The 15,251-nt window shown below is 44.3% G+C and overlaps 1 long non-coding RNA gene across 2 annotated transcripts; it reads left to right on the forward strand.

Moving 5' to 3' along the window:
- The first annotated feature begins 480 nt into the window (after positions 1–480).
- LOC139789625 (uncharacterized) lies at positions 481–8,676 on the forward strand. Of its 2 annotated transcripts, none has more exons than XR_011723207.1 (4): positions 481–602; positions 1,344–1,478; positions 2,188–2,339; positions 8,414–8,676. It is a non-coding gene; the product is annotated as an uncharacterized lncRNA (long non-coding RNA). The 2 variants fall into 2 exon arrangements; XR_011723206.1 differs by having other exon boundaries at positions 484–602; positions 1,340–1,478.
- The last annotated feature ends 6,575 nt before the right edge of the window (positions 8,677–15,251 follow it).

Raw genomic sequence — 15,251 nt, forward strand, 5'->3', positions numbered from 1 at the left:
GCGCGGAGCCGGACGCACGGACGCGGGGGCTTTGCCAGGGCAACTCGGCGCCGCAGATGGATTTATAGGGCCCTTTGGCAGTGACGCGCCCTCCGCTGATTCGCTTTCAGACCCAAACACACGCTGGCCCCCCGCGCCGGACCCCGCGGAGCCTCCAAATATCTCCCGGCTGAAGTCACCGAACCGACATACCGTGGGTTGCGCGACTGCCTGCGCAGTCCCGCGGCACCCGCTGGCCCCCGCGGCGGGACCGGGCCGGGCCGGGGTAACCTAACACCGCGGTCCCTCCTCAGCGCCGCTCCTCTGCGCTCCCGTCGCCGCGGACAGACGGACTGACGGAGAGACCGACGGAGGGCGGCGGGGAGGGGAGGGAAAGGAAGGCGGACCCCCTCGCAGGTGCCGCCGATGCGGGGTCCCCCGCCGGCAGCCGCGCTGCGCTGCGCTGCCCCCCTCCTCACCCACCCTCCCCCCGCCGCGCAGCCTGGCCCCTGCGCGGGGGGCGGCGGCGGCTTGACTCTCCGGAGGCCGCTGCAAAGTGGCTGTAAACAGTCTCGGCTTTCAGCCCCGCGCCGTGTATTTATGACTCACCCAGTTGTCCGGAGGTATGAGGTCCTCATGTCGCCGATGCTATGAAATTAACGCGGCGCAGCCCGCGCGGGCGGCGGGGGAGAGCGCAGTGCTTGTGCCGCCGCCAACAGACTGCTCTGCCCGCCCTGCGCCGCTGCGTTTTCAAAAGACAATTTTTTGCATTTTTCTTTTTTTTTTTCATGTTGAGGGGGGAAATACACAGAGGGTGCTGGGGTATGGGGTGGAGCAGCCAAACCCCCGGGGCGCTCCGCGCCGATACAGCGCCCAGTACCGGAGTTCCGGGGCGAGGGGAACCGCGCTGGGCACGGCCGAGCCGGCGGCGGACATGCCCCGAAAGTTGTAACCTGGTTGTGGGCTTGTTTCCATACCCACCCCATCCCTCACCCCACCCCCGGTTGTATGTATCCGTGTGCTTATGGTTGTGCATTCGCACGTGTGCGCACAGGCTCGTCCCTCTCTCCCGAGAAAGGGCAGCGCGAACTCCCCCGACAGCCCCGCCGGTGACCGCTGCCCGGTCCCGGCCCCTTCTGCGGGTGCGGCTGCTGCTCAGGGTCCGGCAGGGAGGGGATATGTGGATCCGCGCCCAGACTTGTCTCTCCCGGGCACCCCGGCGCCGTGAGGTGCCTTTACCCATCTCCTTCTCCAGACCCACCACGGCTGCTGTATACCCCTTCCTTCCCATTCACCTTTTCTTTCTTCTTCTTCTGCGCCTCCTCTTCCCCTTTGCCGCATTCCCTCGTGTATGTCCCAGCCAGCCCAGACCCCACAGTGAGAGGATGGAGGAGGCAGGTGGGACCAATTCCCTCTGTCTGTCCTGGGTTTCTGTACAACCCTTGCCGCATTCCTTGCTCCAGTAGGATGAGAACCTCAGGCATGGACTCCAGTCCCAGGTATGTGCACATCCACAATGTTGTTATCTCGTCTTCATCAGTATGAAGTGTGCAGAATCCTCCCAGCACTCCCAGTTCAGGAGGAGTTCTCAGGCCAGGGGCTGTAGGTCTGCAGAGGGGGTTAGGGACACCTCACAGGGTATAATGGGAGTCAGGTGCAATCCCTGTGCTCTCCACAGAGTAGTGAAGGTTTTTAAGATTTATTTATTGGAAATTAGGAGGGGTCTGCTAATGTCATCTGGACAGACTGCCGAGATAAATATTGCTGCAGGAGGCATCTTCTAAATTTCCACCAGGTGACAATATGGAGAGATGGACACACATGTCCTTGTGGAGCCCATTGGGCAGCATGGCTTTTCCATTGCTGCAGTCATTTGCCTGGAGAAGGGAAATTTCACAGATATCTTCCAATAAATGGGGCATCTGTGATGGACTGAGCAGCCTTCCTTGGGAACATATCCCCCTTGCTACCAGAGCAACAGATTTGAAACTCAGATATAATGTCTAAATGAATTATTAGAATAAAAATTAAAAAAAATTCAGGCTGTTTATTTCCATAACTGTGCTATTTGGGCAAAGACTAATTTGCATGAAAAGGGTTTATTATAAGAACAGCAGAGTAAAATACTCCCCCAAAGTTACCTCCTGTTACAAATTTGAAACAGTACTGAACAGCAATAGTAATTTAAAACTCACCTTTTTTTTTCAGTACAGACAGTCCCAGTGATAGGCACCTGGAATAAAAGGTTCTGAAGTTAAGCCTCTTTACAGACAACAACAGACATGGGGAAAAATGGCACAACAAGATGTTAAAAAGAAACAGGGTATATGGTGTCTGTACAATGAAGACATAGGCATCTGGTGAATGCATCTTTTTATATATATTTGTGCCGAAAGTGACAGGAGAAGGCATTACAAGAAACAATGGTCAGTTTGGCTCAGCATACCATGATCAGGTTGTGCTGCCTTTGCCATGAAGTTATTAAAGCTTAGGTGTGAGATGGGTGATGGATGAAAGTGCTGTATGCACAAAGTGCTGTATGCACAAAAAGCCATTCCAAGCTCCCAGTCTGAACAGAGGATGCAGAAAGGTTAGAGGAATGGATGTGTTGTGATGCCTCTGTTAGGGGTCAGGGGCTGAGACATACTGAAATTAATGTCTTGGTTACCTCATTAACATGTAATAAGATGGAGTCCTATTATTTTAACTAAAATGCCATTAACTAAACCTTTACTGCATATAGTGAATAAAATGAGCTGAATGCATTATGCTCTTGCATGGGTTTTGTTGGTGCAAAGCCACTAATTTTCTTTAAGTAACATCAAGTAATGAAGCCGAGACAGATTGTGTATCTGTAACACTGCAGGAGTTTATTTTCCCTTGCTATTAAAAGCTGCTGAAAGTCCCGTTTCTAACATGTGCGTTATTCAGATCATGTGAACCATAGTGGAAGGAAATGTTATGCAGATGTCTTAGCTGCAATAATAGGGTGATTGAAATAAATGGAGAGTAAACCTGCTAGTTCTTAATTGCAAAAACAAAGTACCTGCCTCTCCCTGAACTGCTCTTGGGAGTCTCTTGGTAAGGAGCGTTACCTAAAGCCCTGTGCACTCTTGCTTTGTGCAAACTAAAAAGTAGCTGCAGGAAAATTTCCATCATTCTATTAAAAGCTATCAAAAGAGACAAAAGCTTAAGAATTTATTATATATTTCTACAGAGATCTTGAAGTTTTAAGCACGAGTGTTTAGGAACTGCTTGAGATAAAACTTTTTTTGCTGAAGGAAAAAAAGAACTTCTGCTGTCAGGAAAAAAAAAAAAAGCCAGCCCCTGTCCTCCCAACCCCCACCCCCCACAAAAAAAAACCCAACCCAATCCACCAACCACAAAAAAACAAAAAAACCCACCCCAAAACCAGAAAGAAAAATGACCCATTCAGACCTAAATAAAGTGTGTCTTGTAGAGGTTGCCTCTTTTAAAGCAAGCTAAAAAGCTGCTTAACATTGTGCAGTATGGTCTCATTTTTTTGTTTGTATGCGTCAACATGATGTATAGATCTCTTAAGATGTCAAGCGCTCCATATTGTAATTTCTAATTTACCTTTGAAATATGAAACATGATTGCCTAGTCACAGTATGACTGCTCAGGCAATAAGCAGTTGTTTCATTGGTGTTATTAATGGAGGATATGTGCTGTTAGTGAAGCAAGTGCCCTTGGAAGTCATCTGAGCACCACGGAAATGCGCTCAGCGGCTGCACTCCTGAGGAAGCTGTTGTTTCAGGCTACAGCTGCCTGATCCTGTCTGATATTGAGTGCCCTTGGTCATTCCTGGATCTGTAGGAGATCCCTGCAGGATAGGGCCATTTAATGAAACTCAATTTTGAGCATCCAGTTCCTTTCTTTGATTTAAGAATGTTAAGGTTTGTATGAATTCATGTGTTTTGGGAACACGGGTGGCTCTGCTCTGGCATCTAGTGCTGGACTTGCCATTCCTTCAGCGTATGGTACATGTATTATGATGACTCAACTGGAGATCAAGGCATGAAACCCTACTCTTGATAAGAACCAGGGTGAAAGGGCCCACATAGGTATCCCCCTGAGCAGTGCAGGTCTGTTGGGGCCCATGAGAATTTGCTCATGTGCTCAGTCCATGATGGAGCCCAGACTACTTGCATTGCTCAAGCAATCTAGTTAAAGCTGGCCCTTATTGCTGTATTTATTAGAATTACTATGAGCCAGTGCCAAAGTCTGTTCTTTAGCCTGGGGTCCAACTGCTGCTGTTTGACCGCATCCTTCCCGTTCCCTCTTGGAGAATGACTCCATGCATGTGGCCTTGGATGGCTCCTGGTCCCTGGAGACTCCTGCACCCCTGTGGGGATGGAATTGCCTAGGATGGCATGGGCCCCAGCATGTTAGCAACCATTCTCCCAGCATGATAGTATCAATGATTTGGCTTAGCAGTGTTTATTTTCCCAGGATAGGTGCAGCCAGCATGTCTCCACGTGCTTCAGGCAGACCTCCCACTGTAGTGGAAACAAGTCTTAAGCAGGGGCTCTTCTCTTGCTAGGGTGTAAGAAGCAGAGAAGACACCCAGTTTCTAAAAGTAGTCTAAGATGTAGCAAATAAGGCTTAAAATCAACGTTAACTTTTCTTCTCTTCGGGTAAATATTTGCAGAACTTTATTGTAAATACTTGGTCATATTGTTTAACTTGTATATTAACAGGTAAAGATTAACATGTGATGGGGAGCACTGTATGCAAATTGTGTTTAACAGTTCATCTGGGCAGTGTCCTGTGCCCTGATTCCCTGCATAGCTGAGGCTCCTTAATCCTTTAGGAGGAATGTTGCAGGGAAATACTAGCAGATCATACAAAGCTTTTCTGCTAAAGCCTTTCATGCAATAGTTTTCTAGCACAAAGCTACTCAAAGGAGAAAGGAATCATGAACTCAGGACCTATTCTGGTTGCATACTTCAAAGAACAGCCTGATAACATAGTGCTCAAAATTTGATAATTAAATATAATTGTAAACAGCTGTCACATGCAACTACTATGTTAATTGGCATCCATCACAGCTGCATTTGTACTATGCTGCCACTGGGATCCTGGGGTGTTTACTCTAATATCAGAATGTGTCACCTTCTGAGAGATTAGGAGATCATAAAAGCATGAGGGCAACATATTTGTCAGGGTTGAAGGTCCCTAATCTGTGCCAAAAACAGCCAAGAGGAGCAAGCTATGGAGAGGGACAACTGGAACAAGCTGTGGTATTTTGCAAAAGCAGTGAGCTTTTCCACTGGAATTCCCACTTCCAAGGGTTTTTTTTCTGTATTTCTGAATTTGTATTCTATTGTCAGGTGTGAGACATAACGAAAGTAATTTATAAGAATTCATTAGTCCATTAAACTTCCGCCAGGTCAAGTTGGTAAAAATAAAACCAATGAAACCCTCAGATTTACAAGATATGTAGTAGAAGCTTGTCTCTTTTGGATGAGCATCTCTCTCAGTCTGCTACTGAGAACAGGAAGAAGCCTCTCAGCAGTCCAGATGGCTGTGATGCATTCAGTAGAGCATTCAGCTGCTTGCAGATGTCAGACTTGTAGCTGTACCTGCATTGTTCTTGTAAACCACTGGAATGTCAGATGGCTGTGGTTGTCCCTAGCCTGGGTGGTTAGACAGATATTTTTGTAAGGGTGAGCAGAGACACATCGTAAATGGGATATAAATCTTCTCCTTGCTTATGTGTATTTTGTCATATAGAGACAATTAAGTGATACTTTTTCTCTCCTTGCAAATGTGGAATTATAGCAGTGTTTGTTAAATTTTTTTTTTACATAAAACAGTTATAACGTGTGCTGACCATCAGCTCACAATGTTTTAACATTGGAAAAACTTCACTATTACTGAAGCTAGAAACATTTATTTGACATTTTTTAATATACTTTCACTGAGCATAAGATGTTGCCAATTCAGAGGAAATAGTTCACAGGTAGAACAAAGATGAATAGACCTGTAAACTTCCCCATGTGAAAATATTCTTCAGAAGTTTGGAAAAAAGCTCTCGTAGCTTGATGCTGCAATCTGGGACAAAAATGCAAACTGATACATTTTATTTATACCTGCTCCTTTTAAAGTCATTCAGTATGAGCCAGTCACTTTTGCTTTGATTTTTGTGAAGTCTTTGCGTGGATCTTGCATTAACCTCTATCTCTGTTCTCAAGGAAAAGTGTGGGGTACTGTAGCACACTCCTGCCTACATCTCTGAGCTCTTCATTGGTTAGTAAGACTCTGAAGTGCAATGATGTATGTGATCTTCAAGGAGGTTCCTCTGAAGATTATGCTTAGCATCTCAGTTCAGTATAGTGCTGAAACCTTGACTTTGAGCCAGGGATGATTAGCAGACGTAGACACAAGCAAGTTTCCTGCTGAATTAGTCCCTGGGTCTTAAAATATCTCAGCATGAAGTTACATTCACACCGCTTTTGTGCAGGCAAAGTGAAAAAAATAGACAGAATAAATCAGCAAACTGAAATAAGAGTTCAGTCATTTAGGAATGTAGAGGCGAGTAAGTGAGGGAAGGTGTGAAAGAATCCCAAATTTACAGTACAGATATAATCAGCCATTTTTAGGCTGGAAAGAAATGTCATAAATGTTATAATTTGCAACACAGCTTCTTAAAAGCAATAAAAAAAATCTTACTGTATATCTTGGGATGGTAGGATGTTACAAGGCTTCATGGAGAACTGTCAGGAAATTTACTACAAATGTTTCTGAGTATCTGCTACCTTAGGTCCATGAAAGTCAATACAAAATCAATATTGGAAATTCTGTCTGCTTTTCTTAGTCCAGCACTATTTCTATTGGCTTCATTATGATGATTTCCTGAGGGACTGGTTGCTTCCAGAGTCAGTGTGGTGTTGCTGGATGAAGCATAGTTCCAGCAGGCTTGTGCAAAAGCTGTTTCCCATGGAGAATTAATGTTGCCTTGGGTCAAGTCACCCCCTCATTCCCACTCCCTCTCTTTTCAAACCCTTTTCCAACATTGCTGTTTCCATAAAATATCTCACCTGTGCTCTCTGAGCCACCGCATAAGCTTTTTGAGAACTTGTGGTTTCCCTGGGAGAATGAAAATGAGAAATGGAAACAAGAAGTTATTTTTTGAAAGAAGTTCACCCTTGTGGAGGAATTAACACTGTATCCTCATTATCTAAGATCTCAAGGAATTAACTTTTCTGGAAATGGGTAAAAGGGGAGTTTCCCCACAGTCTTCCTTCAGTATGCTGCCCTTCGTGTTCTTCCACTGGGACATTTAGAAAAGAGCCAAGATAAAACTGGCAGATCTCCTCAGGGAGAGCATGTGCTATCATGGTGAGAGCTGTTAAAGGTTGTTGGTTCGAGGTATCAATTATTTTTTCCTAGGTATGTTCAAAGCAAAACTTGTATTTTCAGAGGGTAATGAAACTGTATTCCAAGACTGTCCCTTTGCCTGCTCAGGAAAAAAACCCAGTCCTTTGCTATAGGAATGGGGATCTTGCCTGATCTTGGGAAAAGCTCACTGAAAGAGTTGAGACAGAGGAGCTGTAAGTTAGCTTCTTTCCACCTAATTTCTGGTGGGCGGCTTGGGTGCCCAAGTGAGAAGCCAAATTGCCACAGGCTTTTTAAGGGCTGCACAAAGGGCACAGCTTCTGCAAAAGGCCCTTTGGCCCAGTTAAGAGCCAAGCAGTAGCTCTCTAGCTATTCATTGGTGTTAGTAAAAAGCAGAGGTGGCCAGTCTGATAAAAAGCATCTCTGCAAAACAAGCTTGGATGCAGACAGGATGGGAGCCAGGGAGAGAGGACTTGTTTTCTGATGCTTGGATATACATTGTCAGGAGCCCTCAGAGGTGTGTTTTTCACACCAAGCATTTGTTCTGTGTGCTGAGCTGGCTGATACAAACATTCACATCTGTATGGGAATGTACACATGTAACACGCAGTTCACTGCAGTGCTAAAAGTCCTTCTGGCTCCTTCTCTACAACTACTGCTGCTGGGATGGGTCACCCCAATAATTTCTGAGATTTTTATGGCCTAATTTTGCACATTAGATATTCCTTCTCCTTTATTTCCCAATAGCAAAATAGCCAGAGGGGACTTTGCTATGTTTCTTCTGGTGTCAATACTGCCAGGTTTTCTTTGCAGAAAGACTTCAGGCAGCATCTCGCAGAAGCAGATGTAAGCCTAAGGAGAAACAATGGATCTTGGCTTTTTTCCTGGCATCAAAGGAAATGCATGTGCATGTGCATCCTGGCACCAAAGTGCATGCAGCGCATGGGAAAATGTAAGGGCATGGGCACCAGCACAGCAGGAAATACTTAAGAATCATCAGGTTTAACAAATTCTTGCTAAGCTGATGTTAGCTTAGAAGATAAACGTTAATGCTGATGTTATGGGTCTGCAGTCTCTCCAATGAGTTTCCCTGGGATGTCAACACCTGTCTGAAGACCAATTGGAAGAGCAGTGCCTACATCTTTCCACAGCTCCAGCCTCAATAACTTCCTGTACAACCAACAAAACTGAAACATACTCTGCATAATTCCTCTGCCGCTCCCTGTGTATCTGCTGCAGCTTATGCTAACTGGGAAATGGGAAGAACATGGGAGTAGCTTGTCCTCTCAGTGTCATCATAGATATATCAGTTTTCATGCAAGAGTTGGAGTTAACTTGGCACAAGCAATTTTATCAAACACAATATAATACATGCAAGAATTTTTGTGTCACTGCCAGGCTGTCAAGAGAGAGGAGGACTGCAAATGAACTGTCTGAAACAGCTGATTAGCTTTTGGAAATTATCTAATAGAGAAATTTTTACTGTCATCCATGGTCATTAATGATGATTAAATCGCAGTGTAAAAAAGAGTAAGCATCTGTATCTCTGGTGTTTTACTTGGGAAGAGACCTAACCTCCAACTTCCATATGTGGAACAGCTCTGTAAAGAAGCCTCTGAGATGTGGAAAAACAGAGTCTCTGAGGGCTAGTTTCAGACTCTGACAAACCAAGGAAACTGGAACATGGTTCAGAGGAGCTGGCTGCTATTTGCTTTGAGTGTCAGAATTGTTACTCTGGGACCTAGGGCTTCCTATGTATTGGGAAATTGTTTTGCTTGCTGCCCTGCCTGTGGGGTCCCCCAGAGGCTTGCAAGCCTCTTGGCTGATGGTTCTTGCTGACTTGAGCCCCATCATCCCCCCAGGTGGCTCTCAGGGTCTCCCTTGGGGTCACCCCTCAGGCTATTCATAGAATCATAGACTCATTAAGGTTGGAAAAGACCTCTAGGATCAAGTCTGACTATCAACCCAACACCATATTGCCAACTAAATTATGCCCTGAAGTGCCATGTCCACACCTTTTTTGAACACTTCCAGGAACAGTGACTCCACCAGTTCCCTGGGCAGCCTGTTCCAATGCCTGACTGATCTTTCAGTAAAGAATTTTTTCCTAATATCCAAACTAAACCTCCCCTGGCCATTTCCTCTAGTTCTATCACTGGTTACTTGGCAGAAGAGACCAACCCCCACCTCACTATGACCTCCTTTCAGGTGATAAGCCTCCTCTTCTTCAGGAGAATTGGGATAAGCAATCCCAATTCCCTCAGCTGCTCCTCATAAGACTTATTCTCTAGACACTTCACCATTTTTGTTGTCCTTCTCTGGGCTTGCTCCAGCACCTGAGGAGTAGGAAGCCCAGAAGTGAACACAGGATTCAAGATGAAGCTTCAGGTGTGTCATCTTCTTGGATTCTGTACATGCTTTACCCAGGAAAATCTTGACTTGTGATATAATATTAGGATTAGATTTCATCCATAAACCATTGTGTCAATTTGCTTTAAAATACTTATCTTCTCTCTATGCTGCACCAGAGACTACATAATCTAGAAACTTACCCTTTGCTGCTTTTCCAGCAATTGCCTGGGGACCTGTGAGCGTTTTTTCCCCCACCCTGTCTGCTGGTGCTGTTTCTTAAAGACCTTTATCTGAGAAGCATAGCTGCAGAAGGAAGATTTAGTGATTGAGTCATTGGTTTTTCCTGGGATGTGCATAAATGTGTAATGATAAAATGTAAATACCAAAACAAAATTACAAGCAAAAGTAAAGAGCTCCTACAGCTGATGACAAAAAGTATGCTTAGGCTTTTTAATGGGGATTTGCTTGGGGATGGGTTAAATGATGTTCGAATGTCCCTTCCAACCCAAACCATTCCATGATTTTCCTGAACCTGTCATATGTTAATGAAAGCCTTTTTATTTTGCCAGCACACCTTCCTCTGGCAACGAAATGGTTCTAGCCACTTTTAAATGTGATGCCTCTCTTGCTGGTTTTCTGCACATAAAAAATGGCCATAATTTGCTTTGCACATACTTCCAAGGCTCCACCAGCTGCTAGTGAATTCTATCCTACTTCTTTGATTACACTCAGTTTCAGTATTTCCTTTGAGGTAATTTGCTTTCCACTGACTATGAAGCCCTTCAGGGTTTGAACCTGAGCTCCTTCTCTCCCTCTGTGATCTGGTGACAGTTTTCACCCTCCAAAGGGGTAGATATCAATCTGCTTGTCTCACCAGTTCATAAATTTATGCAGAGTAGGCAGCTGCTACTTCATCCCTGAAAGTCCAAGCACAAAGATGCCAGAGATACTGCTGCTCTTTCACTCTTTAAATCAAAACTGAAAGCTTCTTCCCCACAGTGCTCTCATCTGTCAACTGACTGCTGCAGGCTGAGCTATTGTATTGTGGATCCTTTGGAAAGCATCTTGTGGCCATGATCCTCAGACAGGCTGAGAATTCCCCTTGTCCACAAACTTTGTTGGGGTGTGAGATGGCTTTTCAGCATAGAGTCCTGTGCACTTTGCAGGCTGAGAAACACTGTGCTGGAAGGGGTGGCAGGTTTCCCACTGACCTGAAGAGGAGCAGGACTAAACTGTTCCATTGAAAACCAAAGGTCAGTTATGATCAAGATGTTTTAAGAAATGTATCTATTAAAGGAAAAAATGTTTCACTGCTGGGCACAGGTGACAAGATAAAACAGTCCAGCGGAGCTTGATTAAAATAGCATTTCTATTTTAAGGGCAATTCATTTAAAAGAAAACTTGGCTTCCTTTTTGTGGGTGATAAAACCTCTCAGGACAGCAATTGAATTTTGGTTTTCTTGTTTCTAGGACAGTAACTTCCGTGCTTATGGCTTTCAAAACATTACTACTCTGAAATAAACCTACTGGACAGAGTACCTTCATTTGGATGAGACATATTTCTGAGCACTTAAGTTTTACTCATTAAATAGAAAAACTGATGTAAATTGACCTCTAGATCTCGGTTGAGTCCAAGCTGTTAGAAATTCTACAGTTATGTTTCCAGCGACGATGTGAATTTCTGAGTGTTCCATAATTAGGTGCCAGAATAACACAAATGCTCATATACATGTGCTCCCCACCCCAAAAAGACACAGGAGTGCAGGAGATGCAGGATGGATTTTGTTAAGAGGAGAGCTATAGAGCTAATCCAAATCCTGGGACTTTGTTTATTCATTCTGCAACAAGATGAAAACAGTTTTAGTAACACTGTCAGCATGCCACTGCTGCTGTTGACAGCAGGAATAAACACCACCTGAAGGGAATGGGAGAAGCTGCCATGCACTGCTGATGTGGGAGGCAGGGTCACCTCTGTCCTCCCTGCAGGATGAGCACAGGTGATCTCATGGTGCCTCTTACATTAGGCATTGTACGAAGAGAGGAAAAAGGTAAACTAGACAGCATAACTGCTGCTAGGATGTGGTCTGCTTGTAGCTGTTCAACATAAAACCATGTTTTGTGTCTTTTAAGAGAGAACCCATTGTCTTTCACAGTCTACCAGTCAGACCGTGAATACTGTCCTTGGAAAGTGTGCTGGAGAAGTGAGAGTGTTTTAAATCGGCTGTGGTGGTTGACCATTGGTTCATATCAATTTTTTCTGCCAGAAAAGTGGTTTTAAAAATGCATTAGCTAAATTTCTCTCATGAGCAGAAATCTTAACTTCTAATGGTTTTGAATATTACACCACCAGAAATCATAATATCATAATTAATCATTTTATATTGTGGTGAAAATGCGCAGAAGGGAAGGAGAAATGAAAAGTAAAAGGAACGTCTCTTTAGATATGAGCTGTGTTCACATCTGCATTTTGATAAACTCCATATACTAGATAGAACCTTTCTGCTGACAGCAAATGACAAGTATTCATGACTCTAGATGTTGAAAAAAGCTGTCTTCTGCATGCAAAGAATAATTTAATTTAATATTTCATATTTCAGGGGACTTTTTCCCCTTCCAAGTTTGCCAAAGGTCCAGTCATCACTTAGCATGTACAGATGATGTACTACTGGGAAAAAATTTTTAGCCTGACTTGATCAGGTATGGCATTTCTGCCACAGAGGGAATCAGAGTTGGTTTTTCAGTGAGTAATTTGCACCTTCATTTGCAACTACATTGAGTAAATCCTTGTCTGCAGCCAAATCTTGGGGTGCTTAGACACTATATGCTGCATGTGCACACAGTAACTTGGTTTGGTGAGAGGAGAAGGTATTTTTTCAGTTTTATGTGTTAAAAGCACCAAAAAATCTGAAAGTTAACTGCTGAGTTTCGAAACATGTCTGAAATGCCGTGGATAGACGAAAGTGGAGAGCAAGTGGGTAAGAGGGTAAGCAAGTAGAGAGAGGTGCACTGCACCTGTAAACACCATAGGGAAAGGTGTGCTGGGAGCAGCTTGTCTGGAAGGGGAGAAGGGAGATTGCTGAGAGGGATGTGCAGTATGGAGGAGCAAAGGAAGCATGGGCAGTGCAGCTGGATCCAGTGTGGGGTAGGACTGGAGCACAGGACCAAGGTGCACCATATAGAGAGTGTTCAGCCCAGTTACAGAAATGTTACCAGGGTTCATGGATCCTTTCTAGTACAGTTTCTGATAGGTGTGAGTGGCTTTGCTCTTGAGTGAATGTATTTGGAGAGAAAGGTAAAACTACACTTGAACACTTCCTACTGGACCCTGAGAGATGTCTTCTTCATCACTGTGTGAGAAGGGGGATGATGCTCTGATCAGCCATTCAGAATTTTCTTTCATCTGTGGTCTCTGATGTGCCCAACCTTGGCACTGAGGAGAGCAGAAAACAGCCTAGCATAGTTCCTAAAGAGGAAAGTCTCAGAGCAGGCTGGTGGCAGGCTGGGAGTGTGCTCTGGTGAGCAGACAGTGTAGTTTTCACCACCCTGGAGGCTGTGAAATGAAGCTCAGCGAGATAAGTGATCTTGGCCAAAGTTGCAAAATCACTGTACCAGAGTATATTAATCTAAACTCTGCTTTGCCTTTGTGTAAACTATTCCCCTCTGGAGCAGCCTGCACTGCTGCAGCTACACATTTGCTTTCACAGACCTCAGACTGTCAAGCAGCCTCACACAAGCATGTGTTGAGCTACACATGTGATTGAGCTACATGTGTTTACTTCATTATAGGTCAACCACTTGAGCCTACCCTCAAGATGAACTTAATGTTTGCAGAGGAAGGGAAGCAGCTATGTGATACTGGAACAGGCAGAAAACAGAATCATAGCTTTGAACAACAGGAAAAATGCCAGCTGTCTTAACTAGATATGAGCATGTACACCTATAGAAAAGTTTAGCTCACTTTCCTGCAGCATCTGACTGGAATATGGAAATCTGGTAGGTGAGGCAGGAACTTCTCAGTGCCCATTTCTCATAAAATTGGAAACAAGATCTCTACAACATAACATGAGTCTGGTAAATACTACAGAAAGGGAGCAAAACACTGTAATAAATAGTTTTTGTGTTTGGCTCATTGAACATGAATATGTTTTGCACATGCTTAACTGCCATAGCTGCAGTGGCTGGTTGTGATCACAGGGCAGGGGCATTCTTTATTTCCATAAGAACTGTAGTTAGGGCTTTGGTATGAGTTATTTAGCTGTACAGGAAAAAATTAATATAAAATTTTGTCTTAATAACACAAATCCATTTGTTTGAAAATGTTGCCATTTTAACTTGGTGAGAAAGGCCTAGTTAGACAGATGATTTCTTCTTTTTTACATCTCTTTAGATTTTGAATGGAAGAACCAGACTGACCCTCTACATTGATTAGTTTTCTCATAATTAAAATTGCAAAACTTACTACTGCAAACAGATGTTCACACCCTTTCTGTAAAAGCCAGCACAAAGATAAACACTGCTCTCTCTGGTGACTTTTATTATCTACATCCTAGCTTTACAAGTAAAGTGAGGATTTGAGGAATAAACAATAAAGACTGAAAAGAGCTCATTCAAGCAACCATAAGAAACCATATAAATGAAAGATTCTCCTCCTCTTAAGGCCTTGGGCTGTCTTGGGCTGAAAAAACCCGCAGTGTAAGTCGTTAAGTGTGGACTTCTTGGTATATTCTGTGCAAGCTGTTTACAGATTTTCCTCCCTTTGCTTGTCCCTAACCCTTTAAAATAATTTTCTAGGTGACCCAATATGTTTTTCTCCCATCTCTGTACACCCCTAATTCCCTTTACCAAGTGGCTGAAGTGGTGTGGTGACCTTCCAGAGCTGTGATGAGGGATACAGGGCACTCCTGTGCAGCTCCTGCTGGGTTTTGGAGAGGGCAGCTCTTCCCTTGACACATGTTGGGAAGTGGCTCCAATGCTGCTGGGAGATCCTGCTCCAAAGCACTGCAGGGATAAGGCCAGCACTGTGCTTTTGCTTGATGGATAGTGGAGTGCAGTCCATGTGTAACTTTTAGTCCACATAGGCATGCACAGATAATAGACCATTTCAGCTGCCTCTGGGGAGCTTCTGTTATAATGTCAGAAGATTCTTTCTGTGGTTTAAACTTTGGCATATGAGGAACGCCAATACTTTATATATACAAAATGTCAGTTATGTGCCCTCAGGCAGCAAGCTAAAAATGATATTACCCTGTTGATAGATCTGGGTTTAGATAGTTTCAGCTACAGTAAGTTTCTTGATTTAAACTCTGAAGAGATGGCTGTGCCAGTCAGCTAAAGACAAAATTGCAGGGTGCCACTGTTTCCCACACCGATTCTAAAGAGCTTTGAATAAATCACTGGGGAGAAAAGCCACTTTCTTACAGGGGCTGTCACGCAGCACACCAGTAGCACAGAGCCACGCTGCCTTGCGTGATGCCAGGGGTGAATGAGCTGCTGCCCAAACTTTGCTGACCGATGGTGCTCCCGCCGCAGGCTCCGGCGGCACTCGGCTGTGCAGTGCG

This window comes from Heliangelus exortis, chromosome Z (assembly GCF_036169615.1).
Source record: "Heliangelus exortis chromosome Z, bHelExo1.hap1, whole genome shotgun sequence".
In the NCBI taxonomy this organism is placed as follows: Eukaryota; Metazoa; Chordata; class Aves; order Apodiformes; family Trochilidae; genus Heliangelus; species Heliangelus exortis.